At 40.7% G+C, this 16,932-nt stretch overlaps 1 protein-coding gene across 2 annotated transcripts in view; it reads right to left on the bottom strand.

The window, feature by feature from the left end:
* The window catches only part of FRYL (FRY like transcription coactivator), a 158,986-nt gene extending 142,220 nt beyond the window's left edge, over positions 1-16,766 (bottom strand). Inside the window, exons 1-2 of one of the 2 annotated variants that reach the window (XM_039699154.1) lie at positions 16,566-16,766; positions 2,761-2,949 (exon numbers count right to left, since the gene is read on the bottom strand). The gene's annotated coding sequence lies outside the window, so the exon portion shown is untranslated. The remainder of the gene's footprint in view (positions 1-2,760; positions 2,950-16,565) is intronic. The other variant, XM_039699155.1, reaches the window with a different exon arrangement.
* Between the last annotated feature and the right edge of the window lie 166 nt (positions 16,767-16,932).

Raw genomic sequence — 16,932 nt, 5'->3', positions numbered from 1 at the left:
ATGTACAATTTTGCAAGACAATCTCTCTATATCAGTGTAAACTTGTCACAGCTAATATCCTGCATACAAAATACTTTAAAATTAAGCCATTTAACCTCTTTATAGTTTTGGTTTACTGCCTTTTTTAATGTAAACATGTAAATAGTTTCAGTTATCTCCACACTTTTCTTAGACACACCTAGCTATTTCCTGAGAAATGAAAAACAGGCAGTTTCTGGTAAAGTTTCACTTTTCTTTCAATCACTTAGGCTGTATTTATTTGCTTTAAATGGGCCTGGAGATCCTTTCAGAGCAAGCTGTGGGGCTTTTTCTTTGGAAGGCTGCAAATTTCCGGGAATGATTTGAGGGGAAGTTTCAGAGTTTGGCTTTGATTATCTAGCATTAGAACGAAAAAAAATACAAATATCTGTCAAAATATGTCCATCAGCAGTCGAACATAAAACTGTTATGTTCACTGACTGAATACTGTGTTATTCTGCTTAACAGAAAAGCCCCCAAATTTTTACCATTTATGTATTAAGTTTTAATTGTTCTTATCTTGAGGTCACATGCAAGAATACAATGCTTTCCTGAACTCATTAGGAGTTCCTGAGAAGATCAAGGTATTGTCTACCCCACAGCTTCTACAATCTTCAGTCAGGCTTCCTGTTGCTAACCTCTTGCTTGTTCCAAGTACTGATATATTGCACAAGATCTTCCAAACTATGCAGCATAACCTGAACCATACCCATTTCCACACAAGTAGAAACACATTTTCCCATCTATATTATTTTTCTCTATCACACGTATATTTTTAAAGGAAAGCACTTGCATAAAACTCTCTCTGCATTCTCCAACAGGAAAATAGACCCTGAAAGGCCACTTCTCACTGAAGTGAAAAACAAAAAGAGCCCCAAACATTTATTGCCTCTACAAAACACTGTAGGCTTTTAATACAGAAGACAATAAATACAAAAGCTGTGGACCCAGTACTAAGAATATTTGTTTAAACCTGATTTGTTAAAAACCTGATTGCTTTTTAAACATTTCACCGTAAGTATAAAAACCACAATAATTACTGAGAAGTATTCAAAAAACTAGATCCGTACTGGACAGCCTTGTTCCCAATAAAGAAAAACTGCACAATTCAAACTTGAACATTGGAATTTTGTAATTGGAGCACATTTTCTATATAAACATATACAAATGTAGAAACATACATAAGTACTAAAAACTTTTAAAATTAGATAAAACTAAAGTTTTATCTTGGAGCACATTTTCTATATAAACATATACAAATGTAGAAACATACATAAGCACTAAAACTTTTAAAATTAGATAAAATGGATAAAACTTCTGTCCATGCTTATCCCAAGCAGGATATGCATGGACAGAAGAAAAACTTACAGTAAAAAATTATACTTATGTTCTCTGACTCCATTTTTCATTTAAAAGATTGACTTGGAGTTCCTATTCTAATGTTCAAAGATTATGTACTTACCTTCCTTGAGCAATAGCAAGATACAGTCTTTAAGGTAAATTTCTGTAGCAACAAATTTACTATACTTTGAGAGAAAGAATACATCAATACAAAAAAACTGGTATAAAATTCTAACAAAAGACAGTTAAGCAGGTCAGCATGTTACATCACTGGAAATGAAAAGTAGTAACAGAAGCAAACATGGGTACATGATATACTGGAGATGTCCCAAAGGCAGATCTTATCATGCATCCAAATTCTATTTTTTTAATACTTCTCCTGCACAGAATATATAGAACAATAAAAAATAAAGGAAAGTGAGAGCTATGAGTAAATATTATATAACATGTAATATTCTAATTATTGATGACAATTAGTTAATAATAAAACATAAAATATTCTATTACATTCTACAAAATACCACAGAATATATAAATAATAAATTTTTCTTGAATACAAAAGTCCACATAGCAAATAGCAAATTAACAGCACTTCAATATTTTTGTCCTGTCACACCAATGCACCCTCTGCTCTCAAAGACCAAAAGAAAGCATGGTCTATCAATTTTACCACTTGAATACAGAAAAGCAGTGTGTTATATTATTTTTGAAGGACAGTTTAGATGTTTGTTGGCTCTATCAATACTCATTTCAGCTCAGAAGTGCTTTAGTGACAATAGTTGCCCCGTACTTGGCATCAATGCCTACCTATTCCCTACTGGTAAAGTCCCTACGTGCAAAGCAAAGAGCATCTGGACATGCCACTGACTGAGGAGAGAGACCCCTGGCTAAGGAACCAGAGGTCCCCCCACCCAAAGGTTCCAGGACCGCCCTTGCCAACGCGCTGCAGTGCGCGGCCGCGCCCGCACGGGGGCAGCGCGCCGCCCGCACCCCGAGGGCTCCGCTCCACCAGCCCCGAGCCGCACCGAGCACGGACGCTCGCCAAAGACAACTCGAGAGAGCTGTTGAACTTACAGAAATTACACACAAAAAAACTAATTCAAGACAATTAGAGAACTACTAAATGCACAGAAACCAGATTTGGCTTCAGAAGTCCCCAAGACGCAGATGACAGGAGGCTATTTGCCCCGTTCCTGCCTCTTCCTCAGACATTCACTTTTGGCCATGATCAGTCACTACACTGTACTAAAACAAACGTTCTTGTTGGATTTAACAGTGCAGACAGCCCTCTAAGTCAGACAACTGATATCTGAAGGTGTGTTAACAGTACAACACAGACAAGCAAAACCGAAAGAGATAGATGAAAATCTATTTATGACACTACTGTGAGAAAGACCTTACCACTTAGAAGCCATTGTTAACCACTGACGAGAGCTATCACACTTAGGTTGGATCCATCAAGACATTTTCGCCACGAGTCCAACGTTGTGCTTCAAGATGTAAGATTAGACAAAGATGTAAACAGCTTTGAGTCGGCTGGTATGTAGCCAAAAACTGGAGAAAGATCTCCAACACAAGAAATACAGAACTCTGAAAAAGAAACAAGAAAAAAAAAAATCAAACTTTAGACATTTAACAGAGATGTCAACAATTTCCCAATGCTTTAGAATTCTAAATTTATCACTGAAAAGGTTAAAACTATAAAAATCTATTTGTTACATTTGTCTTCAAAACTGCTGTTCTGCTCAGAAGCTAATCATTCTTAATGATTTTTTCCCCTTGAAAGAGAAAAATTAAAACTGACACCAAAATAACATCTGGTTTCCCATGCTCAGCATATTCTGCACACATCGATTCCTTATGAAAGATTTTAATTGCACTTTAGTTACAATCATATTTTTATTAATCATATCTAACCACTCTAAAATGCAAGTAGTTCTGAATATTTTTTTTCATATTACTCCTTTTATTAATTTCTTTTCTGATTTTTTGGTTTGTTGGTTTTTTTTTTTTTATCTGCTCAGTTAGCAGGAGGATGTGGTCAGAAAAAGAAACAAAACAATACTTCAGAGCTGGGTCTTCCTAACAAAGCCTTGAGAACTTCTGCAGATTCCTTCATAATAGAAGTTTGTATGCAGCTGAGATACTTGCCACAACTTGCCTAAGCAGCAGCTTCTTTTTGTTCTTCTATAGTGCCAAACTACAGTCAACGAGAGCATTTTAGTATTTTTAAATTTACCCTGAAGGCACATCAAGCACTTTCAACTGCTTTTAACTCAAGTCTCATCATGCAGCAGCAGTCCACCACTCTGGAACATCTAGTTTATATAGGGAAGTTATTTTTCTTCTTTTTAAAATTTGTCGCTTGAAAAATCCCAGGAATTTTTAAATTCCACAGCTTGAAAATTTTCCAGGAAAAATTTGTAAAAAACCCTGTACATCCAACATGATTTTCAGTGCTCTGATGCAGCACAAATGTAGTAGTTTCCTTTAAGTATGTGTGAACTATTCAATCATCATCAATTCTTTTATGTACAATTTGTTCCACTTCTTAATTAGTGTTTCCAAAAATACAAGAGAGACCCATATAAGTGCAATCTAAAAGTTAAAAGCCACATCCTGAAGATTATAAGATGTAAAAGAGAGCTTAAAAGTGGGACTGTGAGACAAGCAAAAAAATTAGATAAACTTTTGCAAATAGGAAGCAACCTGATGTTTATATATAAATTGGGAATGCATTACGTAATTCCTTGGAAAATGAAGTCAAGTGTTCCAAAGACTTGACCAGTTACAAAGGGAAGCATTTAAAGACGGACAAAATTCTGACTGTGACTTTTACCTGTTAAATTTTGCAACACTTTAATAAAAATATCAACTGTTTTCCACAGTCTGTGCATTTGACAGTGCAGTGCATCAAATACACATCACTTTTACCTCTTCAGACAATTAGGATAAGTTAAATTGTTTTCTGCTCAGCAGAAATGTATCACCTTTCATCCTACCTACATCCATAAACTGTACAGTTCCCTTTTTTCTCTTCTTTTTGCGCCTCTTTTTATTAAAGGTAAGCAATAATTTCTTTAGTTCATGCCAAACCTTACACTGGCCCCAGTTTGAAAGAGTGGGTTAGCTGTCCTTTAACTCCTCCCCTAATACAATCACTGGGAACAGCACTTTGACACAATCAAACCCATGCATTATTCCCCTCCCAGAACTGACAGAATACCCAGACAGAAGCCACCCTGGCATATGCTGACATTTTAGCTCACTACCTCAAGCAAAACATACATTCACAGGTACACAATCCATTCTGATTAGAGGCTTCTCTGCTTGCTGCCTTCAGAGAAATCACATCTTCCTTCTCTACCACACCAGATTCAATCTCCTTCTCCCACCACACCACCCAAGAGCCCAGCTGCTTAAGGAAGGAAATAAAGTTAAGCTGAAAACTGACTTGACTGTCAGCTTTAGGAAGGCACTGTCAGTTCAGCTAGCAGACTGTTTGGAAAGAGGCCAGAGGGTGGGAAGCCCACGAAAACCCACACAATGTATTCAAGTTTTTTTGTGCACACTGAGCAATAATGAATTTGATATTGTAGCTGCTGTCCAGAACTTCAAGAACAACTAGAGCTGGATTTGAATACAACCTGAGGTATACTACAGAATCAATCTGATCAGATTAACTCAGACTACAGGAAAAATAAAGTATCAGTAAAGGTAACAAAAAGGTCAAAAGTCTCCAACAGATGCCAGTGAAGCCTACGGTAGCTACAGCATATTGCTGGTTCATTTGACTTCATTTCCTAATGGCAGCTGACAAGTTAAAATGTAACTATACTTTATCAGATTTGAAGTCAAAGGTATCACACAGGTGTAGTTTCAGTGTTTGGGGTTCACCCCTACAGAAGATTTATGAAAAGTTAAGAAGCAGAATACGAAAAAAAAGAAACATAATAAAGTTGAAAATACAAGAGGTTTGTCATCATAAGGTTCAAAAAAAATAGTACAAAGAAAACTGATGCCACTTCTAAGTTTTCATATCTAAAAGAACTCAGAACTCATTAACAACCTGAATTGGAAAAAACAACTAAAAATTTATCCAACTTCATATCTGATCAAATAACAGCACATATAACTTCTAATTACATAAACATTTTTTTTAGGAGAGGTGTTCACAAAGCATTATTTTCAAGCTGTTGTACTATACTCACAGAGTAGCTGTTATAATGTTGGCTACTATGCAAGACAGAACTCAACTTTAACTTTTGAGCAGCAATTAACATGCTCCAATTCAGCACACATTGCTAAGCATAGGAGAGGTGGTACAGCAGATCACTTCCAAAAACTTCAGGGATGGGGAGTAATACTAATGTGGCTGGAAATCCAAGTATCAGCAACTTCATTTAAGAAGATACACACAACACACTAAATGAGAGCCTTCTTCACAATTACTGGCCCAAAATATTTAATAAGATGATACTTCAAACAAAAGAAATAAATATTAATAGTTCTAGAAATGGTCTTTCCCCACTACAAACCCTAACCAGGCTTCAATATACTGTTTGCTTTTACACAGGTAGAATAAAGTCAGAGATGAACTATATCAGTTTGGTTTTTTTTTACATCATATGAAAAATTACAACAAGAAGCTTGAAGTTTAGGGGCAAACATTTACACAATGGCACTATGGTCACCCAGACCTGTGGCTGGCCCACAACTTCAGCCTTTTCTAGAGCTAAGTAACCTGCAGTCACAAGCATTCCTAAGATAGCACACTACCCCTGGTGAGCTCTGGTCCTCTTGTCAACTTACACCACCCCTCATACAGGAGGTATGAAAACAAGAAAACAACATTGTTAACTATAAATGTTAACTATAGGTAACATTGTTAACTATAAACTACAGTTATTATACAACATATTGACTATATACCAGACTTCCCTGTTACAGGCCAATTACACATTTTTTCCACTACAGCATGGGAAAATTATACCAGAAGGCTGAAAGATTTCCAGTGGCTGACCAGTTCCCTTGCTCTCCCAACCTCTTCCCCAGCAACAGCATGCACTACTAGACTATACTGAGCTTATGGCTTACTGTCCTCCCAAGTAAGTCATACTGGTGAGTGACATCAGAAATAGCAAAAAGAAGAGCTTGAGAACACCTGAATATTACAGAAGCCACTTTTAAGGTAATTAGTGCATAAAATTGGATGTCGTAAGAATAAAAAAGGGGAATGAAGTTTCCCAGGCTCCTTGTACTAACTCTACTCTATTTCCTTACTGATGCTCAGCACAGTGTATCAACAGAAGATTCTTAGTAACAACTTCATTCTTTTGCTTCCTGTAAAAGTTTTAAGTATATAAATAGTGTATAACAACAATCAACACCACAAACTAGAAATGGTACATAATGAATTGAGTGTTACTAAATGCTGTCAAGAACACAGTAGTCACACACTATTCTCCCAATTTCACCAGCCATCTCCTTACTGAAAACCACCTTTTTTCCACTCCACAATCCACACAACCAGCAAGGCTGGGTGGCTGCTGATCAATTAACTGTGAGGAACCACAGAAGTTGTAAACAGGAGAGACACAGGGTCACTAATGCAAAAACCAAGCCTTTGGGGGCTTGGGCAGGGAGAACTGAATACAAATATTGCAGCTGGAAGATGCATAGATCATTGGTATGAAATTAATGTAGCTTTTACATAACTGATATGGAAATAAGATAACACTCATAAGGCATATCAAGATCACGTAAAAGGATTCATGGGACAAGAAGACAAAACTGCCTAAATCATAACAAAACTTTGGAATATAGCCAACCACCTACACCTGAGAACTACATGTGTTTTACTAGTTCAACGCTTTCTTCTTCCAAGAATGACAAATAGCTATCCATTTACAAACTGAAAAACTTCAACTGAAAATAGTCCCATTTGTAGTGAAGAAGGATTTGCAAGACAAATTTGAGGGCTTGGTACCACATGTGTAATAATTTGATCATGATAACTCAAAGTTAAAATGGGTTATTTGAATTCTCTTTTCCTTAGTTATCATGAAAAGGGACTAAGTAAATGAATCCCAAATCATATCCACTGGGCCACAAACCCTGCCTGTTCTTTCAATCCTTACCATAACTTTTTATCTTTTGGAGTCTCATTTCAAAGAATTAGGAGTATGCCAAAACTCAGACTGTGTTTTTACCACAGCAGAATGGATATTTCCATCTAGGCCTAAGACCTTTTCGTTTCTCAAATTATTCTCTTTAGAAAAATTGCCTTTAAATGGATATTTCCATCTAGGCCTAAGACCTTTTCGTTTCTCAAATTATTCTCTTTAGAAAAATTGCCTTTAAATGGATATTTCCATCTAGGCCTAAGACCTTTTCGTTTCTCAAATTATTCTCTTTAGAAAAATTGCCTTTAAATGGATATTTCCATCTAGGCCTAAGACCTTTTCGTTTCTCAAATTATTCTCTTTAGAAAAATTGCCTTTACTAGTGCCACAAGACAAGGAACCCACTGCCTTCAGAAAGGAGTGATGCAGTTATATCTTTCCAAGGTGCTAATGCCCTCTGATTGTCCCTTTACCCCTGTTGTTTTCTGATTGTTTAGAGGAGTGTTTCCTCATCTGTAGTACAGAATCAAATATTTTGGGCCCCCCAAAAAGTGACCTTAACTATCTTCTATTACACCATTAATTTGAACCAGCAATCTGAGAGAAAGTATTCTCTGCTGCTTTTCAAGAAACTGCAGCAGAAGAATACTTCCTCTGCAAGTGTTCAATCTGGAAGTCATCTGCAGAGGACCAAGAAATTACAGTTCTTTCCTCTTAGCATGAGAGGTTCTAAGCCATTCAGATGTTCAGATTAACTTAAAGAAATGCTGCTTCCACCAGGAGAACAGCTAAAACTAAGTCCGTATAGTATTTAAAAATTTGTGCTGGAACACGAGTATTTCCAAGAGAAGGAATGAGTAAGACCCCAGCTTGCTTAATCTTATATCCCCTAGAATTTATCATCACCTCTGCCTTCTTATTTCATATATGCTCAGAAGGGAAAAGAGCAGACCCTAATCAAGAGCAACAACCATCATCTTCTCCTCAGATGCACTGCTACCCTCAACAGTAAAGCACAACAGTGTGTCTGGAGTGCTTGCACTCACGAACACCACTGCTCACCATCACCTACATTAACAAAGTTTCAGCCACAGGAAAAGTGAGAACTTCCAAGAGTGTGCTGTGTAGGCAAGAAGCTTTAAACTCTCACCTGTGCACCACCACTAAAACAACAAACGAGAAATGCAAAAAAATGCTAAATGGCTTTAGAAACTAAACTCCTTTTTTTCCTTTTTAAAAATTAAATTGCAAACACAGCTAAACTAAAAATTAGTTTGAAACTAAATAAATTAGATCCAAAGAACAGGACCTTACATCACACCTTCAAAATGCTTTTGGCAATTTCCTATTTTTGAAAGTATCTCAAACCAAAGTCAACAATCCCTTTTTATTCAATCAGCTTTTGGAGATCAGCATCTAGCGGGGTTCAAGCACTTGAAATTAAGGAATGATAAAATATCAACATCTTACATAGAATATTTCGTCCCTTAACAGACTGCTAAGGCTCAAAATACATTCTCTTTTTTAAAAAGTACCAAAAACTATAAAACACTGACCAGTTCTGCTACTGTATCTATACAAAGAAAAATGTGGCAATTTTTGTTAGTTATGACATAACATTAGGAGGAACCAACGTGAACTTTATGCACATTCAGTACCAAGGTCTATATGAATTAAATAATTAAATAATACCTCCCCACTGCCCCACCCACACCAAAAAACACCTCACCACTTTACTCCCTTGAACAAAGCAGGAAGCTGCTTTCCCCACTTCCTCCCCTCAAAGCATCTTCAATAGAGGTTAAACTAAAGTCCTCTATATAGAACACCAGCAGTTCTTCCAATATGCTGACCAGACAACAATGAAGTAGAACATCAATAATGTATAATATAGCAAGTATAACATCAGTTAGCAGATTTCTTAGCTACTCAAGCTGTTGCAGAAAAACATTTCAATTGATATATCCCACCTAGTGCAATTATCTCTGGCCTCTGGAAATAGAATTCAAATACTGCATAAAAAGCAGCAGTGCTAACTGCTTTTGAACTGCACTGATCAGAATGGGGACTTTGTTGTACCTGCAGACCATCTCAACCCATTCTTTTTTCTTAAACTGTAGAGTTCACAGAGTCTATATTTACACAGGGTGAGATATGAACTTGCTTTTTCACTTTAAAAAAAGCTCAAATGAGGCCAGTCTGCATTCTCCAGCATAACAGAAACAAACATGAAAGTAGCTGAATTATTATTCTTCTTGTTTCCAGGCACAAAACATTAAGAAAGCCCTAGTGATTTCTCTCTCGCTACTGCATTCTAGTCATCCCATAATAATCACATAGTAGTTTTCAAAAAGCCACTTGCAAAATTCAGAATGTCTTGTGTCCCTAACATATATCAGTTCTTAAACTTGGAACATTTGTATCACTGAGCTACAACCACAAAGATTTTATGCCCTTAAACTACCTAAGTTACATGTAAGGGTTTTATATACTAGATATTGTTTCATGGGAACATGCAATAAAATCTACTTTCAAATTATGGAGACTAGGACGTAATTTCAAGTGGAACTATTTATTCTTAATTCAAAAAGGCAAGACAGGAGAACAACTCACACTATGGCATAACATGGAATACACTACGCAATACCTTCTTTAGATACTCTCCCAGAAGATACAAGGTTGGGCTGTCAACTGGATCAAATCAGTTGCACACAATTTACCTCAGCACCACAAAAATACAAGTACAATCTGTGCCTGATGGTTTGTTTACAGATTTTGAATTACAGACTATAATATCATAGCCTGATCATGACTTACAGGAAGAGAAGTGTTCATAAATGCTTTGAAATAAGGTTCATTTTTGCCCTATTACAGCAAAGGCCCAAAACCATGCAAAAGTATAAAAGAAACATGTAGATAAAAACTCTGTATTTCCTGCACCAGAAGCTTGTTCTATTTCTTTTGTACTTCTGTTTACCCAGCTTGGTTTTCCCACACTTACTATCTACCACTCTCATCCTCCCCAGCTATTCACCTATCAATACTGCAGGTAGATGCATGTAAATACATATAAATATACAAAACAAACGTATCAACTCCACCTGAAAAGACAGCTCTGATCTCCAATTTTATATGCAACATCTACTACCAAAGTAATTTTAAACAGGGTGGCAGTGGGAGGGTCTAAACTGAAGAAACAGAGGGAATAGGGCACAATCTCCATGGTTTCTGTGTCAAGAAACAGAGTACCAGGTCTGCCATATGCAAGTGAAGATGTCAGGGAGACCTACACATACTGCTACTCCTGCAAAGAATAAGAGCACTCATTTGCACCTCCTTTCTCTTTATGGGCTGATGTGGGGTATCCAGGAGCCCCCTGAGTCACACCACCAGCCACCATGGGACCAGTGACTGCTCATCACCCTGTCCCAGAAAAGAAACAGGCCAGCCAGCAGTCACAGTGCACAGGGCAGCAATTCTTCAGCTTTTTGGATGACATTGGTTTTGGATGAAGTCTACAGAGGTAGAAATCTCAGTATTTTTGCTTACAGCAATTTTTTTTAACATAATCAGCATTACTGGCAGATTAGATTAGTTCAATTAAAAATCAAGAAAATTCTGTCAATATCAGTATGTCCAGCTGCCACAACCCCAGCAGTTCTTTTTGATTTGGCACAAGAGCAGAAGTGGTGTTAATAAGGACTACTCTCATGAAAGACAGATAAAAATTGCTAGGAACACTTCAGCTATCTCCTATGCCAATGCCTTTAAAGAGAATCAGCCTTTGTCCAAGTCTGCTCTTACTTCCAAGTCCTCTTTAGGACATGGCATTTACAAAAGATGCTTCTTTATTTTGCAAAATGGACAACACCAATGGAGAAAGAAAGTCACTCTTTGCAATTTTAACTTCAAATGCAAATTCCTGAGGTCTCATATTATTAGATCATTTCCAAGCCTTATGGTATAGATATTCCTTCACTTTAAAAAAAAATTAATTAATCTCTTTTAACAGTCTCCCACATTGAATTACTAGAGCCTTATCTTCAGGATCAAGTGCAACAAAACTATCTCTATTTGTAGTTTTTATGCTCTCTCCAGCTCTTATTTTATAAACACATCCAACATTATATTCAGTTACTCTAAACAAACAAACTTAACTACACAGGGCTGGGAAAACCTACACAATTATTGTCCTTGAGACTACTAAAAAGAAAACCAGCAGTGAAAGTCCAACAGCAGGAAGTCTGTAAAAGGCTAAGCAAATGGGATTGCATATGGCAAGGCAGGTCTTACCCATAACCTCACAAGGATCTTTTTAGCACACAGCATTCTATTTTGTGCTTTTCTCCCTTGCTTACTTGCATGCTGCTGGGGTATCTTTGAGCTCCTTGAATACTCTCTGCACAACTATGACTTGGGACCCAAACTATAGTAGACCCAAGGACTGTTGGCAAAAGTGATACTCACTAAAGCTGCATTTAACCTACAGATTCTCTCCCCCCTTAACGGAACATACTTGAGCAGTAATATTTTTTGTTATAAGCTGCAGTTTATGAAGACCGAGAGAAAACTTGAGAGGCCTATGGAAAGAAAACAGGATCCCTAAGGTTTACCAGCAAGATACACCCACCAGAGTATTAAAGAAACCTTTATAAAGTCCCACTGGAACCTTCCCTGGAATACTTTATAGAAGTCTGGCCAATGCATGTTAAAAAGACTAATTAATATATGAAGAAGGCAATTACAGCATTTTAGTATGATTAGGTGAACAACAAATCTCACCTGAACAGGAGAGAGTCTGGTCGATCTGGTTTACCAAAATTATACTATCACTCTCTAGAAACACACTGAAGATAAGGGGAAACAATCACTAAAAAGAAAAAATTGCTACCTCAGATGAAAAGTAACGTTGGCAACTGCCACTGACAAACACAGAATTGCAAATATTCCCCAAGTATCAGTTATTTCGTTTTGAAGCAGCTTTCCAATAGTTAGCTGACAAAACACACAAAGCTTGTTTTATTATCATGACCATCTCATGGAACTTCACTTAAAAAAAAAAATCTAAGAGAGGGGGGAAAAAGGTCCAGGCCAGGAGTCTTCTCCCATTTTCTGGAACACAGGGAATAAGAAGAAAATAGGTCAGCATGCTAATTCCCAAGTGAGCACCTGCACTATTCAAGTGGCATGCCAACAGTCCCAAGCCTACTGCTAGACACTCTTGTCTGTAGCTATTTCAGGCTAGGCCAGCCCCAGCTCTTGAAAAGTGAAGTTCTCTTACACCTGTATGGACCAGCTGCCAGAGCAGCAGCTGGAACGATGGAAGAAAGGTCCTTTTGTACCAAGGTCTGTGCAAATTCCATGCAGCTCAGCTCTGAATATTGTCGTTAACCACAAAAAACAATTCATGTTGCTTCTGGTGGCAAGGACAAGAATACTCATATAAAGAACAAACCAACAAAACCCCAAAGCTTACAGCAATGGCATCAGGACACCAGGTCCTTGCACCAGATCAAATATGTTGACATTTCAGAGAACCTCAAACTCAACTTCAGAAGTTTGGTTTGGTTTTGTTTTTAATACTTGTTCCTCTTCTATTTTTGCATGCAAACATAAATCAATAGGAAAAACTAGGGATAAATACAAAAATCCCTCAAAACTGAAGCCATGTCCAGAGCAAGCACTGTTGTTCAACTAGCTCAAGGGGATTTTTTTTTTTCCTTTTTGATATCTTCCCGTGATGGTATTGGACACTTGCTGTTTGAGACTGTATTCAGTCATTCTTCCTGGGAGGTGCTCATGTCAGAGGGAATTAGGATTATAATAGATTTGGGGGAGGGGAAGGAAGGAAAGGGAGGACAACAGAAGTCTTAGAAGAGACAGAGCTATATGGCAGTACACAGATACTCAGACAATTAAATGTCGAGCACTGATGATAAGCAAGCTAAATACCAGAAAGAACTGCTCTTTTAGTTGAATATAGAAAGGCAGAAGCAACCCTAGCTGAGTCAGTCTGGCTAGCATCTATTACTGGAGTTCATCAGGATTTAGAGCAAGACCAGACAAGAATAATGCTGAATTCTGAAACCTTCTAACATTGCAACACTTCTCCAGCCCACTGTGATTCCTGGGAGGATTATTACAGATACGAGAGTTGTAAAGGCTGAAAGTTGTTTGGGTGCGAGCACGCAGAAGCTGCACAAAGCAGCAAGGCACAGCCAGGCCGTGTGCTGGGCCAGCTGCCCCCAGCTGAGGATAAGAGACATCACATTTTCTACTGCTAAGGCAGGCCAGTAACCACAGGTACAGGCTCACAAACCCTGACATATTGTCCTCATTTTTCTCACAGTAACTCACATAGCCCAAATGTGCATATAGCTCCTTCCTCTGACATTATTTGCACAATACCTACAGTTTCTTTAAGGCTTAAATGTAGGCAAAAACTGCTAAAAACTCATGGCACTCTAAGCTAGAAGGAGCACATTATATATCTATGTTCTGTATTATGTAAGACCACTGAAGTGAAAAGTTTGCCTTCACATGTTTTAAGGAGCTCAGACAAAAAATCTAAACTTGTTCTTTGGTCCTTTATGCAATAATGTAGTCTTCACCTGGCAAGATGGTGAAGACAAAACCCCCTTAAATACAAAGCTAGATATAAAATATCCTGCCTGATGTGGAACACACTGTTTTCCAAGTTGTTTTCCTTGATGCATAGCCACTGAAGGGAATTATAATCTTCTTAAGTTCTTAGAAAAAGTAAATACAGACAGCATGATCTCAACTGTATTAGCAAAAACTTTCAGCATACCAATTAATTTTATCACCCCAAATTAGAAAGACAAGTATTCACAGTGAAATAAATATATGAGGACCACTCTTGAGCTGTTGAAGCCTAGCAGGATGACTCTGCAAAGCACTAATACAGCTAACATGAAAAATGAACAGTTCTACTTTTTGCCTTAGCCTCTATAACCTAAAACTTCCCTTCTTAAAAGTATTATGCTATTACATGAAAACCAGCTATCACCATGCTTTGCTTCACTTAGGTCAGTCAAACAGAAACAGAATTAGTTGAATTTTCCAACTTTACCTTAACTAACCCCACAGAAGAATTAAACAACTTTTCTTTTGAAATGAAGCTCAGCAACAATGTTCTACAACATCCCACTGCAACATACCACCACTCTGCTCCAAGGAAACCACTTCCAGAGAAGTCAGCACAGACTTTACCCAAATCAATTTTGGAATATAAATAAGGAGTCATTCACAGCAGCAATTTGCCCAGGGAAGTTGGTTGTCTACAGGAAACAACCGCCATCAAGTACCACTAAGGACCTCTACAAACCACAGATAAAGGAAGCTTTTGACACTGAAAATGTTGTTCTCATCTTTAAATACGTGACTTACTAAACCTGCAACACAATTTTTACAGAGTGGTTTGTTTCCTTCCTGAGATAGTGTCACAAGATAAAAATCAGCATGGTTTTACAGCCCTTGGTGTGCGATCTTCCACACAGATTCTGAGGTATTTGGTACATATCCTCAGCATGACAGTAACAACACAGAAGCAAAGCGACTGAAACAGCCTACTGAGGAAACGACACGGTGAGGAAATACTTCTTAAGAAACTACAGTAAATTTCACTCTTTGCTCAACCCTCAATCAGCAAATCACCTTTCTCATAATACTCTATATGCTCCACAAAGTCTGCAGCAGGGAGATATGCAGTGCACAAAGGAGTGAAGAATTCGTTTTCTGGTTTAGTATATGTCCATTTGAGATTTGTAATTCTGAAAGAAGTCCAGGTTACACTCTTGCTGCCTCACTATTCCTCAAAATCATATTAGCAAACTGCTTTTGCAACTCCCTCAGTATGAGTGACCACCAAAATATTTGAGGTTTGTTGGGTTTTCAGGGGGTTTTTTAATATGTTCCTTCTGATCCTGAGGACGTTTTAGCTAGAGCTACCCTGATCATCAGACAGTGATTTCTGGTCAAGACACAAACTGAACTGCCCACTGAGTATCAAAAATTATCACATTACCAAAATACTAGAAACATACACATGAAAGTGGAGAGAGGAAAACTAATTATGCCCCTACAATACTTACAGCTATACAAGCACGCCCATCTGAGGCTGTAAAGACTGTGGAAGCCAAACTTGGTCCTAAGAGCACCTCAGAGCGACTCCATCAGCGAGGCGCTGCACACCAAGCGCACACACGTCTCCTAGTTTGCCGCTCAAGTCTCCAAGTTTCACCCGCAGGCGGGGGAGCGGGCCAGCTGCGCGGAGGGCGGCACGGGCGGCCGGGGGCGTCGCTGCTCGCCCGCACCGCCCTCCGCACCAGGAGCCGGGACGCGCGTTTCTCCGCCGGAGCCCCCGGGCACCCCCAGGCGGGGCGGGGCCGGGAACAAAGCCCGGCTCCGTGCCACCCTCCCCGTTCCGTCCCGCCATTCCCGGCCGGCCTGGCCCGCTCCCAGCCCCGCCATCCCCTGCGGCGGTGGCTGCCCGGCGGCTGCGCGGCCCCGCTGTCCCGGGGAGCGGCCGGAGCCGGCCAGAAGGGTGCGGGCGTGGGGCGGCAGCAGCCCGGCGGCGGCCGCCGCTTCACGCTCGGCCCGCGGGGCCGCGCGAGCGCCGCTCCTACCCCGGAGGCTCCGGGGGCCGCCGGCTGAGAAGGCTGGGCACGCACGGGTGGGGCCGCGGCCGGGGAGGAAGGGGCGGAAGGAGACAGCGCGGGCCGCGGAGGGGAGCGGCGAGGCTCCGTCTCCCCGGGGCAGGAGGTCCGGAGCTCAGGTGGGGGCGGCCGGGAGCACGCAGCACCGCCGACCCCTGCTCCGTCTCCGCCCTGCTCATGCCCCCGCGGCGCGGGCGGGCAGGGCCGCCCGGCCACACGCTGCCCTCCCTCCCTCCCGTCCCTCCCCTCCCCGCCCCACCGTAAACAAAGCGGCGAGGACCGGGGCCGGGCCAGGGCCAGGGCCCGCACAGCACAGCCCGCGGGCTCCGTTCCCGTCGGGGCAAGGCGCCCCCTCCTCCCTCCGATCAGCCTCGACCGGATCCCGGCTGCGCCGCCGCCTCACCTCTCCCGCCGGTAGAAGCTGCCGCAGCCCCGGGCGCCGCCGCCTACCTCAGCGCGGCTACGGTCCCCCCCACACTTCACAGCAACCCTGCTGGGACCCAGTGAGCGACGCGCGCCACCGGCATCCCCCGCCGGCTTTATCCCGACGCCGCCTCTCCTCTCCGGCACCTCGACGTCCCGGCGCGGCGCTCCCGCCCCCCCCGCCGCCCCATTGGCACGCGCGGCCCCGCCCGGCCCCGGCGCTCACTGGGGCAGGCGCGCAGCACTCACAAGGCCGCGCCCCCGCGCTCCCTCCCCGTTGGCTCCCGAGCGCCCGGCCCGCCCTCGAGGCGCCGCCCTCCGCACCTCGGCCAACCGCGCGCCGGCGA

This window comes from Passer montanus, unplaced genomic scaffold, assembly GCF_014805655.1.
Source record: "Passer montanus isolate IOZ18808 unplaced genomic scaffold, ASM1480565v1 scaffold13, whole genome shotgun sequence".
NCBI classification, from domain to species: domain Eukaryota; kingdom Metazoa; phylum Chordata; class Aves; order Passeriformes; family Passeridae; genus Passer; species Passer montanus.
The sequence above is the reverse complement of the archived record's forward strand: the minus strand, read 5'-3'. Positions and strand labels throughout refer to the sequence as shown.